General features: G+C 49.6%; 1 protein-coding gene across 2 annotated transcripts in view; it reads left to right on the top strand.

The window, feature by feature from the left end:
- The first annotated feature begins 112 nt into the window (after positions 1–112).
- The window catches only part of ZHX2 (zinc fingers and homeoboxes 2), a 189,018-nt gene continuing 173,251 nt past the window's right edge, over positions 113–15,879 (top strand). For both annotated transcript variants that reach the window (XM_004372980.2, XM_023728176.1), the window contains exon 1: positions 113–198. The gene's annotated coding sequence lies outside the window, so the exon portion shown is untranslated. The remainder of the gene's footprint in view (positions 199–15,879) is intronic.

Here is a 15,879-nt window from a genome sequence, read left to right on the forward strand (position 1 = left end):
CCACCGTCCTCCGTGCCGGGCCTTTCCTGTCTGTCTGTCCGGCAGGCTGGCTCTGCCGGGTGTTCCCACGGAGCCCGAGCCGGGCGCCCGGTGGGGAGTGGGGAGTGGGTGGGGGGAGCCAGCAGAGTTCCATTTTGGAACGCCCGCGCCGCGTCTCAGCGCTCCCGGCCGGTCCCCGCACTCCCAGCCCCGGCGCAGGTAAGAAACTTCGCCCCGTGCCCCGCGCCCCCGCCCGCCGCCGCCAGCCCTAGCCCCGCGCGCCGCGCCGGCCGCTCAGCCCAACTTTCCCACCGCCACCGCCGCGGCCCCGAAAATGTGTTGTTCCTGGGACTTGGCTGGGTTTGGGATTGGAGGGGGCAGGGTGGCAGGGGGGCGCGGGCTGTTTTTGCCGGTGGGAGGCAATCCGAGGCTATGGAGGGGAGGGGGCGTGATTTTTTAAAAGAGTTTTGATGACAAGTTTGGGTACATGGGAGCCAGACCGAGGAGGAGGAGGAGGAAAAACATGTCTACGTTTCCCTATGTCGACATAAGCCACAAAAAAATATGGCGTCCGCTTTCGACAGGGCGTTACGTAGACCCGACTCGGTTTTTATTTATTTATTTCGTGGCCAGTTCCCTCCCTTCTCGGCCAAACTGCGGCGCTTTGTGCCAACGGAGCGGGTCCCGCGGGGACTCCACCGGGACGGGGCTCCGTCTCTGCGGGGTTCGGCGGTCAGGGGGCTGCGTGTGGCGGCTCTCCTCCCCGCCCCCCCCCGCCCCCAGTCTCCCCGCTCCCGGTGACGATTCGCCGTAATGTGGTGGCAGGAAGCATGACGCCGTGGGTTGAGGCTGCTTCGCCTCTCGTCGCTCCTGGTGGCTGCAGGCGGCGGGCGCGCAGCGCGGGCGACGGCGGAGCTACCTGGCGGGGGGAGGGCCAGCGCGCGGCACGGTCCCCACGCCCTGCTCAGGTGCTGGGGGACCGCGTGGAGAGGGGGCGACGAGGGTTCGGGAATCCCCGGCCCTGCTGCCCGCGGTCGGCTGGCCCACGCCCTAGCCTGCCTCTGCTACCCAAGCCCACGCTCGCCCCCTGCACGGCAGCTGGCGCTCCCCGTCTGCCCCACAAGAGGTTAATCCTTGTTGGTGTTGCAGCTTCTTTGTGGCTTCCCCAGGACTTGGTATCCTTGGCTTTGCAAACTTGCCCTTTTTCCCAGCCGCTTTGCTGGAGGCTGCGGAGACGAAGATGAGCGGAAAGTTGGAAGCCGGCGAGCATTACAGGACGGTCCCCTTGGCCTCGCTACCGTGCGGAGCTCGGGAGGAGGAGGGGGTTTGTCAGGCTGGGGCGAAAACTTGACGAGGAAGTCAAGTTGTGATTTGCTTAGGCTTCCACCTGATTGCTTGGCTTCAAAGCCATTGGGGCCGCTGCCTTCAGCTATTTCCAATGGCCTTTTGTTTGCGGGAGGGGGAGTGAGGAATAATGACTTTCAAGGGACCCCTCTTCTTGTAAAGAGCCGCCGCCCAGCTTGGGCGCCAGCCCCAAGGATCACTGAATCTTTCAGGCCCTAGACTTCTTCCCCTACCTGATCGCTGATGAGCACTTTCCTTTCCAAGTTAGGCAGATCTTGTTGGGCAGGATTTGGGGGGCAGGGATCTGTGCCCTTCACTTTTTTGGTCATCCGACCTCCCAGAATTGCCCTCTTAAGAGAGTACACGCGCGGGCGCACACACAGACACACACACACACACACACACACACACACACACACACACACACACACAGGGGCGAATTACCCAATAAGCAAGGTAAGCATGGGCTTACTTGTGCTTACTTACTAATCTGTAGTGAACCAAACCTGTGAAATTGTTCACTACAGATTAGTAAGTAAGCACAAGTAAACCTGTATTTACCTTGCTCACTGAGTCATCCACCCATGTCAGGGATTGTAACTTTGAAAAGATGCTTTGATTCTGTAGGAAGGTGCTGTGGGGTTGGGAAGGAGACAGATGCCAGCCACACCTAGAAGCTGAATCTTTGATGTGGTGAAAAAATGTGAAATTGTTCACTACAGATGATCTGGTAAGCAAGGTAAGCACAGTGCTTACGTTGCCTATTGGCTTATCTGCTCCTCACACATACACACATTCATTCACACACATACTCACACTGTCATTCACTCATACACACACACACACACACACTCTCACTCTTCTATGTACGGTAGAAATTAGTGCCTTTAGAAGTCAAGGGGGTGGGGTTCTGAGAGCGCTTCAAGATTTCAGTCAAAAGGTGATTTTCTGTTTACGAGGGCAGCGAGTTTAAGCAGTTCGTCCCACGGCAGTAATGTCAAAAAGCATTTGGATAACAACCAAGTGGAATAAACATCTTGTAAAATGGCATGTTTAATAGTAAAATAGATTAATGGAGCCTTCAAGTGGTTGAATGGGACTAACATAAAGTTTTAATTTAAGTTTGAATGCAAAGTTACATAAACCCATGTACATGCCTTTTAAGCCAGAGGGAAAAATCTGAAAGTAAGTCTGGAATGTGTCACTGACAATAATTAGACCTGTGGACTGTGGAAATACTGTTGCTCTTCAGGTGCTCTGGTATGCACCTGTACCTTTCCTTCTGGCTGACCAGGTTTGATGCCATCTAAGGATCCACCTGATGTGAACAGCTCTTAACGGGAAAATTCAGGAGGCCAATTTCAGGGTCAATCAGACATGTGAACTAACCCCTGTTTAAAGGAAAAAATCAAAGTGATGTACCTGTTTGTTGGCAAGAAAGAAGGGTTTCCCATGATGTAAATGCAGGATGTCTTGACATAGCTGAAAGGTAACCCCATCCTAAGTGTCTCATTCACATCAGGGCCATGTGTTTGGGTAGGATGCTGTGCATTTGATAAAGAGAATAACGATGATGTTTGATAATGGTTGCTAACACAGTATGCCAGGCAGGATACTGTACGTTTTATGTGCTTTATGGTTTAAGTCTCACCATAAACTTATAAGTACTGTTCCTATCCCCGGTTTACAGTTGAGGAAATGGAGACTCAGAGAGGTGAAGAAACTTGCCCAAAGCCACACAGTAAAAAGCAGAATCAGTGCTGGAAGCCAGGTCTGACCTGAGAGCCTTAACTGTTCTATTATAGCAGCTTCCAAGACATGGTAAGCTGCTGTTAGAATGAAAAAGTAAGGGGTCAGGTGCAGGCAGGTGAAGAGGGAGCAGTAACCACAGGGCTACGTGGTGGTCTGAACACATAGAAATACGCCTGGGTTTCATTCTTTTATTCATTCATGTAGCAGCCATGCTTTGCTTTATTTAGTCATTCAGCAGTTGTAATGTTCATCATCATAGGAAGAGCCCACAGTCATTAAGCACTTTTATATTCCAGGGACTGTTCTAAGTGTTTACAATTAAACTCTTTTGCCTTCACAACAACCCTATGAGGTAAGTACTCTTGTTGTTAATTGCTGTGGAGTTGGCTCCGACTCATGGCAACCCTGGTCCTGTGTCACCTTCATGATTGTTGGTATGCTCAAATCCATTGTTGTACCTTCTGTGCATTTTGAGTGCCTTTGAACCTAGAGGGCACTATATTGGACAGTATTCTGTTGTGATCCATAGGATTTTCATTGGCTAATTTTCAGAAGTAGATCGCCATGCCTTTCTTCCTAGCCCGTCTTAGTCTGGAAGCTCTGCTGAAAGCTGTATACCATGGATGACCCTGCTGGTATTTGAAATACTGGTAGCCCAGCTTCCAGCATCATAACAACATGCAAACCACCACATTATGAGAAGTACTCTTAGTTTCTTCTTTTATAGATGAAGAAACAGAGGCATAGAGAGGTTAGCTAACTTGCCCAAAGCTAAACAGCTAGTAAGCCACAGTGCCATACCCAGAACATGTGCTCTCAGCCAGTGCATGCCGAGGTTCCAAGGCAAAGCAGACATTATGGAGATACAATGAGACAGAGTGCCCCCTCCGTCAAGAATTTGAGCTGACTGGCAGGGAAACACCCGTGGGCCAAATCAAGCAGGGTTAAGTAAGTGCTATAATTGAGACAAATGCTGCCGTGAAGCAGGGTGAAGGGTGTGATTATTCTGCTGAGGGAACATGGAGAATTCCCTAGAGCGGGGAGCATCTGAACTGACCCATGAATGGCTAGGAACAATAACTGGAGACATGTCACATATCATTGCATTCAGCTGCTAGCGACAGAAATCCTGACCACCAGTGACTTCACCCGGTGGGGGCTGATTTGTGTCCGACAACAAAAAGGGTGGGTGGGAGGGACATTGCCTTAGCCCTACCATGGGGAACCCAAGCTCTGTCTTTCCATTCTGCCGTCACTAGAGTGTGGGCCTTTGGCCCCAGGTTTATCATCTCGTGGTAGGAAGGTGGCTGCTGTGTCTCCAGGCCTCGCATCTGCGTTCCAGGAGGGAAGAAAGTAGGATGAGTCAGGAGCAAAATGCTTTTACTTAGTACAGCTTTGCAGTTGTGTTTGGGAAAGGACACTCCTCCTAGGGACTTCAGTCCTTAACTCACCCACCAGAACTGTGGCACGTGGCCACCCAAACCTGCCAGGGAGGGGCAGTCAAATATTTTTAGCTAGGCACCGTGAACAAGTTGGAGTTCAGTTTATAACGTGGAAGGAATGAATGGAGGTATGGTTGTTACGTTGGCAGGTAGAGTGTTTGACACCTAAGATACAAAGGTTATCTCTGATGAAAAATAAAACTGTGTCCTGGAAGTCGTGAGTATCCTGGGAAGGTGGAGAGGGGGATGCATGGGAAGCAGGACAAACAGATGATGCAACATGGAGGAGGTTGGCTTTTAATCCGTAGGTACTGGGGAGCCGTGGCAGGTTGTTGAGGAGGGAATGTCATGGGTTTTAGGAAGGTTAAGACTGACAGCAGGGTGCCTTGGGGAGACAAACCAGCTTGGTTTTTATCTGAAGTAAAATGGGTTCTGGAACATTTCTGACCAGGGGACCAGTTTTACCTTCGGGCAAAGAGAAGAGAACAGACCGTAAGGAAGCGAGGAATAGTGGGGGGATTTTCTTTTAGGTCTTGCCAGTAAGAATCCAAAGTTATCTGGATGTTAGTCAGCTGTTACTCGGAGGTCGCTATCTCTCCTTTTGCTGTAACTCAGTTAGTGGAACTGAAAAGCTGGAAAGGGGTGCTGCTGACTCCCCAAATATTCCACTTGCCTTTCTCCTGACCCTCAGGTCCCAGCTGCATCTTTGCCATTCACCAGCAGACTAATGAGTCACGGCCTTTCGCCTTTGCATTAAATTGAAGGGATGATATTAGAGGACCTTGGAGGTCCTTCTGTCGAATCTTCCGCACTGGATTTCTCCATCAAAGACCACCATCCCTGATTCTCTTTGCTTCATTCATCAGCTTTGTAACTTTGGGCTATTACCTCTCTGAACCTCAGTTTCCTCATCTCTAAAATGGACATCTTTCTAATCAGTTACTGTCAAGCAGATTCCGACTCATATGTATCAGAGTCGAACTGTGCTCCATAGGGTTTTCAGTGGCTGATTTTTCCAAAGTGGATTGCCAAGCCTTTCTTCTGAGGCACCTCTGGCTGAACCGCTAGCCTTTTAGTTAGCAGCTGAATGCCTTAACTGTTGGCACCACCCACGATCTCCCAGGAGCTCATATGAGCAGCCTTATGTGTTGTGGTGAGGCTTAAGAAAGAAATTTATAGTAGAGCCTAGCACCGTGTCTGACACATGGTTTGTGCTCAATAAACATTACCGGTTACCACCATCACTGCCACCAGCACCATCCTCACCATTGCCGCCACCTCTAGGATGTGACTTTATTGTATCCTTGAGGTACCAAGTAATTACCATGAGGGGATTTTAATCGCTGATTCTGGGACCCTGACTCTCCCCACCTCATTGCCATTCTCCTCCACATCTCCCATACGCACAGGCGCTCATAACCCTCATGCCAAGTCTGAGCACCTATTGAAATGGAAAGCTGTGCCGTGTGGATCACAGGAGACCCCAGTGCAGCGTTCAGGCGCTGAAACGTGCTGCGTCATGGTCAAGTCCAGACAGTGCCCTTCCGAGAGGATGCTGGGCTGCGTGTGTGCCTCTTAGGTAGACAATAACATGGACATTGTTTTTAGTATCGACGAGGCAGTTTCATTTTTAACTGGAGAAAAAAAATCTCTCCTGATTCCCCTCCTCCACTCTCCTCTAAGGCCCCCACCCTAGACTGAACAGGTTTTGATTTTCAGAACATCCACCCACAATCTGTTTCCTGTTCTTATGCTTGTAGTCATGCATTTAAGAGAGGTTGATTGGCAATGGTGTGTGTGTCTAACAGACCCCAAGGAGAAAAACAACAGCACATCAAGTCTCCACCCAAACTTTGAAATGAAATAAGACCAGGACCAGAACAGCTCTCTTGCTGATCCTCTCCTTCCCCCCAGGTGGACAGTTTACCTGTTGAAAACCGTGGTTCACACACCTTCTTCCTCTTTCCCACCACCCCCCGCCCCAGCATTAGAAACACCTAGGAGATTAAATCTCATTACACAATGTTTCACTGCAGTCATATTTAACACATAACAGAATGTGCAGTGAATGAAATGGTTGTGCTATTGATCCTTGAAAAAAAAACGAACATTTTCATTGGCTAATTTTCGGAAGTAGATCACCAGGTCTTTCTGCCTAGTCTGTCCTAGTCTGGAAGCTCTTCTGAAACCTGTCCACCATGAATGACCCTGCTAGTATTTGAAATACTGGTCACATGGCTGCCAGCATCCTAGTACTACTCAAACCACCACGGTCGGACAAACTGACAGATGGGTGTTGACTACCTGTAACTTGTTGAAACCTGTTGCCGGTTAGTCAATTCCAACTCATAGCAACCCATAGCGACCCTATAGGACAGAGTAGAACTGCCCCACAGGGTTTCCAAGGAGCAGCTGGTGGATTCAAACTGCTGACCTTTTGGTTAGCAGCCTGAGCTCTCACCACTGCACCACCAGGGCTCCTTGATCCATGAGGGATTGATATTAAGGAGTGTGACCCAGGTATCCACTTTGGGGCGAGGGGTTTGTGGTGCCTTTTGCACAGGTGCACAGGCTTGTTTGGGGATGAAAGAGTGGGATGCCCACACGGGACTTATCTTTTAAGGGAAATCAGCAGAGCCCTGGGAACTATTTGCTGCCAGGTTCAGGGTGAGGAGTGGAATCCCGTCGCCCTGAGGCCTCAGTGTAGCCAGACTGAGGTAGCTCCTTCTTTGCAAGGGAGTTTTCCCTGTTGGAGACTCAGGGGGGACTTGGTGGGGAGGCAGAAGGCACTGACTGTTGAGAAGGATAGGGGATGGGTGCTGAGAGCTCCTAGGCTACAGGATTCCGGGGCCTGCTTGGGTGCCTGCAGCTGCTGGGCTCCCAAACATCTGCAGAAAGTGAAGAGGGACCAGAAGTCTAAATCAAGGAGGAGGCAGCATGCATGCACCAGCTGTGAAACAGTGGCGGTTTAAACCAGTGGTGCAGAAAGACTTCAACACTCCGCCGGGGGCTGACACTCACGCCCCTCACTGCGGTCTGGGTCTCCTGTGCCACCAGCCTTGGGCACTCTGACCCATGAGAAGGAACGGAGAAAAGCTCCCTCACGTGCAGACTCACCACAAACACACGGTGTTCCCAGCCTTAAGAAGAGTGACAGCTGTTGAAGATTGAGCACCTACTAGGTGCTGTGTGTCAGGCATGAGGCCTTGGTGGTTCAGGGGTAGAATTCTTGTCTTCTGTGCAGGATACCTGGCTTCAATTCAGGGCCAGTGCACCTCATGCGCAGATACCACCGGTCTGTCAGTGGAGGCTTGAGTGTTGCTACGATGCTAAACAGTTTTCAGCAGAGCGTCCAGACTAGGAAGAAAAGCCTAGCAATCTACTTCTGAAAATCGCCAGTGAAAACTGTGAATCACAAGTGTCCAATCTGCAGCCTATCGTGGGGATGGCGCAGGACTGTGCAGTGTTTTGTTCCGTTGTGCATGGAGTCACCATGAGTTGGTGGCAGCTAACAACAACTGTGCCAGGCACTGGCAAAACACTCCCCCTACGTGATGTCATCTAATCTGACCATGAGGATTCAGTGGGGAGCGATGATGGTCTAGGCCCATTTTAAAGACGGCGATACCAAAGCTCACAGAGGTTAGGTGCTTGCTCAGGATCACGCAGAGAAGGTCGCAGAGGTAGGATTTGAACGCAGATGAGTCTGATTCCAAAGCTAATGCTGTCAGCCATCACTGGGTCTTTCTGAAGTTCTGTTGGTCTTCTAAATGCCAGCCCCACACCAGCCTGGAAGAAGGTGCAGGGGGAAGGGATGGTTTTAGAAGATACTTTGGGGCATAGTTCAGGTGTAGTACAGTTGTGTGTGTGTGTGTGTGTGTGTGTGTGTGTGTGTGTGCGTGTGTGCACGCCTGAGATTTGTCAAAACAGGCGAGAATTCCAAATCTGTGTCTGGTTTCCACAGCACACTCCCAAACCTGCAAACATAAAAAGGTGATTCTAAAGCCTGTATCAGTGTCTGTAACAGAATATTCTCCAGGAGGAAACACACCCTGTCCACGCTGTCCTCTCCTGCTCACTTTCTTGGGCCTGGAGAAAAGGAATCCCAGTGGGCTGGAAGCTGCAAAATCAGGGACCGCGGAGAATCTGGGTGCTACTTTCTGGATGCTGTACAACCTTGCCAGCCAATGGGGGCAGGCGGTGGAGAGAGCAGGCACTAGGAGGGTAGAGAATGGCTGTGTTGCTGTTTTTATACAATAAAAGAGGATCATTGTAATCGTGAGCCCGTGAATCATAACACCCTGCCCGTGGCTCTCCCCAGCTGCAGAGCCATTTAGTTAAATAGCGTAAAGAAAACTCCTTTCAGCTGATATTACTTTCCCGCTGTTCTTAAAATATGAGACCAGGTTGGATTGATTGCTCTAACAAAAAAGCCACCTCAGGCTTCCCCAAGCCCTGGGTGTACCAGAACCTCTGTGGGATCTCCCTGGCTTGTAGAGGAAGACGTTCAGAGATTGTTTTCATCTGCACCACACCCTTGTCTGTGTGGAAACGGCATCTTTTTTTTTCACTTTTCTTTTAATTTACTTTATTTTTCATTGTTGTTGAGCATATAAACAGCAGAACATAACCAATCCAACAATTTCTACATGTACAATTCAGTGACATAGATGACAGTCTACGAGTTGTGCAACCATTTTCAGCCTCCGTTTCTGAATTGTTCTTCCCCCATTAACATGAACTCACTGCCCCCTAAGTTTCCTATCTCATCTTTGGAGTTGCTGTTGTCAGTTTGATCCCATATAGATAGAGCTTAAAAGAGCTCAGTGCTCAGGGCAGACATTCTTTACTAGTTAAGCTAAGCTGTTATTTGCTTTTAAGAAGATTTCAGGGGATATTTTTAGTTTAAAGTTTAAAGATTATCTCAAGGCAGTAGTTTCAGGGGTCCATCTAGCCTCAGTGGCTCCAGAAAGTCTGGAGTCAATGAGAATTTGGAATTCTGTTCTGCATTTTCCCCCTTGGGTCAGGATTCTTCTACAGAGGAAAACAGTTGCTTTAAGATATTTGCACACAGCCCGGCCAGAGCTGGATGTCATGGTGAAGTTGATTATGGTAAGTGCAGGGGTGGATTTTCCACTAAGAAGGATAAGCACAGTGCTTACCTTGCTTACCAGATCATCTGTAGTGAGCAATTTCACATTGTGATATGGTGAAACCTATGTGAAATTGTTTACTACAGATTAGTAAGTAAGCACAAGTAAGCCCGTGCTTACCTTGCTTAGTGGGTCATCTGCCCCGTCAGTGATTGTAAATTTAAAGAGACTTTGATTCTGTGCTGTGGGGCTGGGAGAGAGACAGTTGCCAGCCATACGTAGGAGCAGAATTTTTGATGTGGTAAAAAAAAATGTGAAATTGTTCACTACGGATGATGTGGTAAGCATGGTGCTTACCTTGCCAATTGGATAATCACCCATAGGTGGATAGTGACTCAGAGGTAGATGGGAGAGGCCAGAATGCCCACGCTAGTAGGCATAGGTGCTTCTTTGCTTTCTTGGGGGCCAGGGGGTAATGGAGGGTTATGGACTGACAGCTAGAAGCTGGAGAAACAGATTGCCTTCTGGCCAAGACATTTAGGGGAAGGGACAGTGGCTCCAGGCAGGAGCAGAGAGAAGCACAGGCCCTCACATAATCTCTCCTCACAGAGAGCTCTGAGGTTTCGTTATCATGTAGAATTGCCAGTTACTTTATTCCAGGAACTTAGTGCTACAGAATTGGTTCTGAGCATGTAGTGACCTTCTGCTGGAGACAGGAGCTCAGGAGAGCCGGAAGATGGCACACTGTTCCCAAGAGCAAGGGCTCTTAGGCGCTCGGAGCCACAGACCGCACGGAGTCGCGGAATGGATCACTCCGTGGGCTGATGGAAGATGTTTGCAGGGCTGAGGGTTGCATCCGATGCAGCGGTCATGAGATTGGATATTGCCTGGCGCAGCACTTTTAGAAATGGGGTTTATGGGTTTCCTGGTACAAAGTATAAGGTCGTCTGGAAACACTGGAGAAGGAATTGATGTGTGTGGCAGGGGCGAGTCTAATAGCGACATGGTACATTAGTAGGATCAAGAAACGTTCAACTAGGAGAAACTTTATGGATCAGCTAGTCCAGCTTGGGGACAGTGACGCCCAGAAAGGTAAAAGGATTTGCCTGAGGTTACATGGCCATTCAGCAGTGTGTTGTTTTTCCTCATCTATTTGGAGTCCCTGGATGGCTGCCATCTGAAAGGTTGGTGATACATATCCACCCAGAGGCACCTCGGAAGAAAGGCCTGGCGATCTCCTTCCAAAAGGTCACAGCCATCAAAAACCCTAAAGAGCACAGCTCTACTCCAAAATACATGGGGATGCCATGAGTAGGAATCGACTCAATGGCAGCTGGTTTGGATATACTGTAGGTTAAGGCCCTTCTTTTTCCATGGACCTTCCGTCTCCAGCCAGCTCGCAGTACCCTCCCTACCCCCTTGTTTTCCTCCTGCTTGTCAGCACTCACTGAGCCACTGCCTGCTGGAGGAAGAAAACACGGTCCCTGCTCTCAGGGAGTTCATGTTCATTTGCCACTTAACAACTGCAACCATTGTCACAGCTAGTGCTAGCCAACATCATAGGCACCATTCTTAGTGCTTTATAGGGTTATCTCTTGACAGTCCTAAGAGGTGTAGGGACTGTGTTATCCCCCCTTAGTGGACAAAGGAGCACAGAGCAGGGAAGTCCCTTGGCCAGGGTTTCCAGAAGCCAGGCGGTGTTGTGCCACACCTGGCACGCATAAGGCTTGGGCACCGACCCTGCACGCACCGGTGGCTCCAGCTGGCCTGTGGCTCCTCCTCCACTGAAGCACCACTGAGAATCACAGCTGAGAAAGACATGTAGCCCTACTGAGTAGACAGGGTGAGGGCAGAACCACACCTTGAACACGGGTCTTTGGAATCCAAGGCATGGTGTCTGCTGCAGCCAGAAGTGGCTAATTGGGTGTCCTGTGTAGGATGGGCAGGTCACTTAGAGATGCAGAATCGCAGGTGACTGCCCAGTGTAGGTTCCCCAAATTCCTCCTAACAGTAAAGGAACTTTGAGACAGTTCAGGCAACTTTTAATTGAGCAACAGATACTTACTTGGGCATAATAATAATTTTCAACTATGACATATAGGGAGCCCTGGTGGTACTAGTGGTTAAGAGCTTGGCTGCTAACCAAAAGGTTGACACTTCAGATCGACCAGCCACTCCTTGGAAACCCCGTGGGGCTGTTCTGCTGTGTCCTATAGGATCAATATGAGTCAGAATCGACTCCATGGCAGTGGGTTTTTGCTTATGACAGATAGGTCACTTACTTTTTGCCAGGCACCGTGCAACTCTGTGACATATATACTATCATTGCCCATTGTTTAAAATACCTTTATTCAGATACAATTTACATACCCTAAAATTTGCCCATTTAAAGTGTATAATTCATTGGTTTTAGTGTACTTACAGAGTTGTGCAACCACTACCACAATCTAATTTTAGAACATTTCCGTCACCCCAGAAGAAACCCTGTACCCATTAGTAGTCACTCTCCATCCCTCCTACCCCCTCCCTCTCCCCCAGCCATTGTCAACCACTAATCTACTTTCTGGCTCTGTGGATTTGCCTTTTCTGGACAGTCCATATAGATGGAATCATACAATACGTGGTCCTTTAGTGTCTGGCTTCTTTCACTTAGCTTAATGTTTTTGGTGTCATCCACTTTGTAGCATGCATCAGTACTTCATTCGTTTTTATTGCCAAGTAGTATTCCATTGTATGGCTAATACCGCATTTTATTTATCCACTCTCCAGCTGATGGACTTGGGTTGTTTCTACTTTTTGGATATTATGAATAATGATGCTTTGAACATCTGTGTACAAGTCTTTGTATAGCCATAGGTTTTTATTTCTCTTGGGTAGATACCTAGGAGTGGAATTGCTGGATCTTATGGTATGAAGCCCTGGTGGCTGAGTGGTTAAGAGTTCAGCTGTTAACCAAAAGGTCGGCAGTTCGAATCCACCGGCCACTCCTTGGAAACCCTATGGAGCAGTTCTCCTCTGTCCTGTAGGGTCACTATGAGTCAGAATTAACTTGACAGCAACGGGTTTATGATAACTCTATGTTTAACTTTTTAAGAAACTGCCAAACGGTTTTCTAAAGTGACTGCACCATTTTACATTCCCAGTAGCAGTGTACCAGGATTGCAGTTTCCTCACATCCTCATCAACACTTGGTAATAATGGAAACCAAACCAAACCCGTTGCCATCAAGTTGATTCCGACTCATAGCGACCAGTAAGCAAGGTACGCACGGGCTTACTTGTGTTTACTTACTAGTCTGTAGTGCACAATTTCACATAGGTTTCACCACATCTTTGGTGAAAACAAGTGAAATTGTGCACTATAGATTAGTAAGTAAGCACAAGTAAGTCCATGCGTACCTTGCTTATCGGGTAATCCGTCCCTGCCTGGTATTATCATTAACCCTATTTTACACGTAAGGAAATTGAGGCACAGGAAGGGGAAGATACCAGGCACTCCACACAGAAGAGGAAAAATACCCTGCTGCTGAATAGCTGTGTAACCTCAGGCAAACCCCCTGGGCCTCAGTTTCCCCAGGCTGGACCAGATGATCCCCAAAGCGTGTTCGCTGGCACCATGGTAAGACCCCAAGAGAGCAGAGGAGCAGAATTCACACCCTGATCTGTCTGATCTATTCATTACCCAGAACCAGGACTGGGGTGGGGCGAGTGAGGCATCCAGGGAGCAAAAGTTAAGGAGGCGCTCACTCTCAAGCTAATGCAAGTACAGGGTCGGCACCTGAGTGGGAGAGCCTCCTTAAGTGTTTTGCCCTGGGTGCACTTGCCTCACGCTAGTTTTGGCACCACCCATCTCCTGTGTATAGAGCAGTGTACTCAAGTGTTGGGAGGGACACAAAGATGGCCGTGCCTCTGCCCCATCCCTCCCGGAGCTCTCAGTCCCGCTGCAGAATCGTGCATTGACAGCCCACACAGCAGCCTCACCCGACTTGCAGAGGCTGAATCGCTGCTCTGAGAGTTGCTAGGAAGAATTAGGGCATCACAGGGATAACGCCTGTAAAGTACTTATCAAGTGCCTAGCACGTGGTCAGCGCCCTAGAATGCTGGCTGGTGTGGTAGTTGTTGTCAGTAACATACCTCTGACCTTACATGCTGTGAGGCAGCCTCTGAGTCACTGCAGTTTAGGGGACTGCCTTATGCCTTGGCTCTCTGACTGGGAACCCCCATTCCCACCCCACAGAAGGAAAGAGCCTGGGATAAAGGGAAACTGAATGCGCAGGTTCCCTCAGACCTGCTGAGCCTGTCCCTCAGACCTGCTGAGCCTGTCCCGAAGAGTCGCAGGTCCCATCCACAGAGCCCAGCACCAGCTCTTCTGTTGTCACTGTTGTTAGGTGCCATCGAGTCGGTTCCGACTCATAGTGATCCTCTGTGCAACAGAAACACTGCCCAGTCCTGCGCCATCCTCACATCCATTGTTATGTTTGAGCCCATTGTTGCAGCCACTGTGTCAACCCATCTCGTTGAGTGTCTTCCTCCTTCTTGCTAACCCTCTACCTTACCAAGCATGATGTCCTTCTCCAGGGACTGGTCCCTCCTGATAGCACGTCTAAAGTATATGAGACGAAGTCTTGCCATCCTCACTTCCAAGGAGCACTCTGGCTGTACTTCTTCCAAGACTTCCAAATCCATTGTAGCTCGTGGATTTCCGTTGCCAGGCGGTGGACAGTCCCTGGCTGGTCTGTCATCTCCTAAGCCAGAGTGAGTTCCTGTGCTCCCAGCTGTGAGAAAATCCGTGATGGGAGATATGCAAGGGGTCCAAAGCGAGCCAGGGAAGGGTGGCCTTGGGTCTTTCTGCCGAGTGGACAATCCCCTAGTTTTCCTCAGCTGGGAGAAAGGAAGCTGTCAGTGACCTTGAGCATAGCCAGATCAGCCTGCTGGTTATGCAGGGCTCGGGGGTGTGGAGCACTAGTTGATCCCTGGTAAGAGAATTAGGGAATCAACCTTGAGATTTCTGGATGAAGAACAGATGCATCACTTACAGAAATGACAGGAGCCTTCTTGCCTGGCTTGGTCAAAGGCCATGTAGATTCTTCTTAAATGGACCCACTTCTCTTAATAAGCCCAGCCCAGGGGGCCCTGCCTCGGGAGAAGGCGGCTTGCTAGCAGCACCATGGGACCAAAGGTGCTCAGGCCCCCTGGCTGCTGCTCCCCCACCCCCGTCCCCTGCACACAGCATGCCTGGCACCCACCTGCTGACACGCCCCGAGCAGCGGCTTTCTGTGCTGCAGGGCCACCGTGGGTCTTGGAAGCCTGCTCTCTTGGACTGCCTACCTGTAGCCTCACGTGTCTGTGCCGGCGCCATGATTGGACCCCGAACTCGAACTCGTTGAGCACTGGGGCTTTACGCTTTGATTCTCACTTCCCCACCCCCTGCCACCTGAGCACCAGCCTTGGCTGCGTAGTTGCTCAATACATAGTTGTTGAGTAGACAAACAGAGCTGAATCAAAGAGAAGCTGGGCGTGTGCCATGTATGTTGAAATAGGAGGGGAGTCGTGATGGGCCTGACTACCCTAAAATGAACAGAAACTCTTCCGGAGCTGATCTGATCTTTTGCATCTACTTTTTCAATAAGAGGGAAGGAGAAAGTCTCAGTGGAAGGAAGCCATGTTGTGTCGTCTGTCACCGTTCTCTCCCTGCCTGGAATCCACCGACATTCTGCAACACCAAATCTGATCCAATTTCACTTACCTCCTGAAAACGTTTTGTGATCCCTGGTGGCCCAGGGCTCACCAACCCAGATGCTCTCAGGGGTCTTGCGGGTAGCATGGAAGAGTGAAGTCGGTCAGGTAGAGGTCAGCAGGAAATGGTGGGCACTGGGTCAAAGTAGAAGGCATAGGCCCAGTCTGAAGGCATTCAAATAAAAATAAGCTTTTTGGTTATTTTTTTTTTTTTTTTTAGTTGAACTTCCAGTCCACTCTGCAGGCTTCTGACCTGTAAGATTAAGTCCAAATTCTCCACCCTGGTGTGGCAGCTCTTTTGAGGGTTGACCTGTACCTACCAGCATATTTTGCTCTAATCACTCCCCCCTCTGCCGTATACCCTGAACCCTACATGTGTCGTCCTCTCTTCTCTCTCGTTCATTTGCTCACCCAGTTCCTTCTCCCTGGAAGGATTCATCCCTAAGTTTAGCAAAATCCTACTCATTTCTGCTTTCTCCTCCCAGAGGCTAGTGTGCCATGGAAATTATTCATTAGAAAGCTTAGCACATGGAT

The sequence above is a fragment of the Trichechus manatus genome, unplaced genomic scaffold, assembly GCF_000243295.1.
Source record: "Trichechus manatus latirostris isolate Lorelei unplaced genomic scaffold, TriManLat1.0 scaffold00022, whole genome shotgun sequence".
Lineage (NCBI taxonomy): Eukaryota > Metazoa > Chordata > Mammalia > Sirenia > Trichechidae > Trichechus > Trichechus manatus.